This window comes from Condylura cristata, unplaced genomic scaffold, assembly GCF_000260355.1.
Source record: "Condylura cristata isolate star-nosed mole 26May11 unplaced genomic scaffold, ConCri1.0 scaffold00020, whole genome shotgun sequence".
In the NCBI taxonomy this organism is placed as follows: domain Eukaryota; kingdom Metazoa; phylum Chordata; class Mammalia; order Eulipotyphla; family Talpidae; genus Condylura; species Condylura cristata.
Window position 1 is genome coordinate 18,329,600 of NW_004567121.1, and position 4,848 is coordinate 18,334,447.

At 42.7% G+C, this 4,848-nt stretch overlaps 1 protein-coding gene across 1 annotated transcript in view; it reads left to right on the forward strand.

Annotated features, from left to right (window-relative positions):
• The first annotated feature begins 4,539 nt into the window (after positions 1 to 4,539).
• The window catches only part of SLC8A1 (solute carrier family 8 (sodium/calcium exchanger), member 1), a 293,942-nt gene continuing 293,633 nt past the window's right edge, over positions 4,540 to 4,848 (forward strand). The window contains exon 1 of the mRNA XM_012727671.1: positions 4,540 to 4,610. The gene's annotated coding sequence lies outside the window, so the exon portion shown is untranslated. The remainder of the gene's footprint in view (positions 4,611 to 4,848) is intronic.

Sequence of the window (4,848 nt, forward strand, 5' to 3'; positions counted from 1 at the left end):
ATTGAAGAAGTTTATGTCCTATGAAGAAGGTCCCTCCCCTATTAGTAGAATTAATGTAGCAAGCACTATCTTCATTGTAGTGATTTTGTTGAAAACAAGTCTGGCAAATTATGTACTCAGATTATAATGGAGAGGGGATCAAGTTGATACCTGGACATAAGTAACAAGAAAAACTATGACCCAGTGATATACCCTTTATCAGCCACGTACCCACCTCTATACTTACAAAACAAGAAAATACACAAGTAGCTTTTTTCATTATGTAGAGGGGAAGTACTCTCATAGAGTAAAGGCGACTATATTCTTGGGCTCTGCATTGCATAGAACTCTGTATAACAAAAATGGTAGCATAATAATTATTAATAATGAGATGACTTTGTTTTGTAGAATCTAAATATAGTGATCTTTTTTTTTCACATTACACATGTCCTTTTTATGGACCTTTACCAATGATAATGATAACAACAAAACCATTTATTGAATAATTAATATAATCAGAAACTATATCAAGCACAATATATACATTTTATCTGTCCCATAGCTCCTTAAAGGAAATTCACGATCTAGTTTTTTCAGACAAAAATAGTGTGACTCAGAGAAGTTAAGAAGCTTCTCCAAGGTCACGCTGCCAGATGTGAAATCCAAACCCAGATTTTCTAACCTCAGAGTCTTTACTCTTCACAAGCTCTGTTGTGACCCAGATAATAATTCTTCTGTTGAGTCACTCATCGGTAGCATGACCATTAGTGAAACTGTGGGATGTGAACTAGACGTGTCCTTTAACAAGGGGCAGGAATGGAAAATGAAAGTGTCAGGGTGTGACTATCAGTGCTCAAATGCAGAAGTGCAGGCCTCTGCTGTCCAAAGACTGACACAGTCCGAGGAAGTGGGTGATGGAACACAGGGGAGGATGGGTTTCAACTGTAAGTCTCCTGGGAAGGCTGCTAACACCCAGTAACAGGCCCCGTTACTGGACAGAACTCAAGGGTGGTGTTCAGCTGGCTAAAATAATACGGAGAAGTCAAAATGGAACTGCAGGGACAAGACTGGAGAAAGGAGGAACAATGACACTTAGAAGTCAACAAAGATTTTTCCAGTCACCCCTGAAGCAAAATTCCCTAGATCCAATCAGCAGCAAAGAAAGCCTAAGGGCCATATGGAGCCAGTGGCCACCCGAGGTTTTCAGGTGTGGCAAAAGGACTAATGCTGAGCTCTACTTGCTGACCAGGCCGGCTGGCTGCTACAATCCCTTCTTATGTACAAATAAGAATCAGACTGAGGCCACAAGTGAGCAGACAGTTGAGCCGTGGTAGTGAAGGTGGGCGCAGTAGGAAATGAGGTGGGGGTGGCTCCTGCTATACAGGTCTCCTCCATATTCGAACATAGAGCATTTTAGCAAGTCATTTCCAAAACAAATATAAGTATTGTTAATTAAGACTACTTTGTTAATCCAGTTTACAGTAGAAAAGTATATATGGTCAGGGTAAACCAAGTATTTTTTATTATTTAATACTTTACTGACAAGGCAATAATTTTCCATCATGAGGAAAACAGGCATTTTATGTAATTCTTTTTGTTTTGATGTTAAATTACTTAGGTAAGGGGCACTGCTTATGTTTTTGTTTTTCTTTTTTGTTGTTGCTGTATTTATTCAGTGCTTGATTTCATAATATAGGCAATCCTCGCTTTATGAATGTTTGCATTATATCCCTTCACTTTAATACCTGTTTTTGTTAACTGAACGAAAACATTGCAATATATTTTTTCCCCCCTCGACCCACAATGGCTTAAAGCAAAGGAAAATCACCATTAGTGTATAAGAAAAGATTTTGGGCATTTGCAGAAAATAACTTATCAAATCATTTCAAATAACACAAAACCTAAAATAAGATTAGCATATAGCTAAATCCAGATTAACATAACACTCGGTCTGGTTAAGGTAGATCACAGGGAAGGAGCATGGTGGTGCTGCATGGGCTGCTCAGAGTGACTCTGCCTTTGGAAGGCTGCTGGGGAGAAAGTGCTGAATGCTAATTTTGCTTTTCTTTTTTATTATTGTAGTAAGGCAAAATCCTCTTTGTTTTCATTCAGTTTAAAATAATAATAATTAAAAAAAAAAACTTGGTTTACCCTGATCTTATATTTATTTCTTGTGTAAACTGGACAACAAAGTAGATCTTAATTCACAGTATTTATACTTGCTTTGGATTGACTTTGCTAAAAGGCCTTCTCAAGGAATGTAGGGAATAGTTCATACTTAGAGCATAATCAGACTTAGTGATATCTCAGAAAAAGTCCCCAACTTTGTCATGCCTTAGTGCTTGGGACAGAGAACAGTGACCCAGAATTCTGAATCTCCACTCTAAAAGAAAGAATGGTCACCGATAGTCGCTAATACAAGTAATGCACCTTTCGAATGTGAAGCGCCATCTTCCTGCTTACAGTATTTCTTCTTTCCAAAACCAGCAGCAACAGCCTCACTAGTTCCTTACCTAGAGCCTAGAGCCTGGTGCCAGTGATGTAGCCTTTGATAATTCTTGCAATAAAAATTCAGTCATGTATGACATTTAAGAGGGAGCAAAAGGTTTGATTTGCCTCAGGGCCTTGGGATTCTTACAAAGATACCTTTAATGAAAAAATGAAAGGAAAAAAAAAAACACACACACACAAAACATAACAACGAGGGGCTCAGAAATTTAGCCAAATCAAAACAAGTGCCAAAAAAGTGCCAAATCACTAGACACTATCCTGCCTTTTAATAGTTTTAGGTGAAGAAAGAACCACTTAATGTAGGCTTTTTCCCAAGAGTCCAAAGGAGCCTAAATATTAGCCTAGATTGGAAAGGGGGTGGGGGAAGAATAAAGAGGACCAAGACCTAGCAGTGTCTCAGCTGTGGACAAGAATGTGGGCACCAATGAAATGGAGACAGAGAAGAACAGGGCTCCGTCCCCCTATGTCACAGCATGTTTACATTTTCGAGACCATCTGAGTCTCACTAAGTGGTCCACTATAGGGCTAACAAGCCATGGTTTTCCCACAAAATCTATTCCAAGGAGAGCGAGTCCACTCACATTTTCATTTAGCTCTTTCACTCAGCTCATCATGTGTCTTTGTCCTATTTTCTATGGGTGGAGCCTTTAGTTAGATGTTTTTCTCTGTGTCATTTAAGAAGCAGTCAGTTTTCTCTAAGTCTCTTTCTAAGCCTCACAATGAGTCAAATGTCTGCCTCTCAAACTCCCTTGACAAAGTCAAGCCCCTAAGTCAGTTTTTGCTGAGGATAACTGTAGACAGCCTGTGTCTTCCTGCAGCCGGTTCTGGTCATGCCCACTAGCCAGTGCAGCTAACACACCATGTTCAGGGCCACTAGTTGAACACAGTTAAACCTCACCAAGTCTATCCACACAGCATAGACATGGCCTGGAAATTTACTAAAAGTGGAGACCCAGGCCTGCTCCCATCTACGGCCTAAGAAACCTAAGAAAGGCAATTCCCACAGGCACACTTAGGCTTGAGGAGTATTGGCCTAGAACTGTAGTTCTCAGCCTTGGTTACTTATGGGAATCAACCAGGGAAAACACACACACATACACACACGCACACACACACACTCACAGAGTAAATCTGTCAGAGGTGTGGCCTAACCACTGGGACTTTTAAAAGCTCCCCAGGAGATTCTGAGGTGCTGCAGGTTGAGAGACACTGACATCTAGTTTGAGAAGGGTCACTTACCCTTTCTTCATCAAACTGGGGGATCTCCAGAGGCAGGAGCTCTTTTCCTAGTACCTGGCTGTCCCAGAGCCGCACTGTAAGTACTGGGGGGGATCTAAGAAACTGGTTCCCACCCTGGGCTCCGCAGCTCCATCCTTCCTGTACACTACCCTTGAGCCCCCAGACCTTGGCCAACCACTCCAGCGGTGAATCTCCACTGGAGCTTTGAAAAAGGCCAACTTGGATTCCCCTTGAGATCTCCAACAGCAGTGTCAGGGTGGGAGTCTAGAATGTGCATTTTTAACAAGCTTCCCAGGTGTGTCTGATGTGCAGCCAGGTTTGTGAACTCCACAGTAGGTCTGGCCTTTCATCCTGCCAAGTCATTAAGGGGTTGGAAGGATGAATGAGTTGTCAGGAGAGGGAAGGGCCTGGTGCAATGCTCCTTTATTAATTATGGGCAAGTGATATATTGGCGATGATAATGCTTCTCTTGGAAAGGGCAATGAATGGTTCGTAGATTGCTGCATTAGACCTTTCTCAACTCAGCCTAATGCTCAGCTTTTTACTCCTCTCTGTCGTTTAAAAGCTGCGTGGCATTCACATTAAACAGCCTTTTGGTCTCTATTCCCAGGTGAACTGCAATCTATTGAGGGAAATACCAACCTGGAGACTCAGTTTTTGGCTGGGAGATACCTTTCCCTCCCCCCACCCCCCACCCCCTTATCTGCTTGTGTCAGCAGTTACTAGTCAACGTATTGCCCTGAATGTCTCTAGGTAGGAAAAACACGGAGTGAGAATTTAAAAGAAAAAGCACTGATATACCCCCAGATCCTCTGGCTAAAAGAAAGCTACCTTTAGCAGAGTGGAAGAGGAGCGATCTATCTGGATTAACAATTTCAGAGGTGAGAAAGGGGTAAGGCGAGCTGGGCTTAGCTTCTGACTGTGGGTGAGTCCAGAAAGGTTGAAAAGAAAAGTTACAGCGCGTGGCATCAGTGGACCCGGTGCGGGAGAGAGCGCTAGCGCGGCTGGAACGCACTGCGGGGCCAAGAGTCGGGAGGAAATCGAAATTTTTTCTCCCCGGCAGCGGCCGGGAGGCTGGAAGGGCTCCCCACCGGCTCCGACCTCCAGAAACACGCGGGC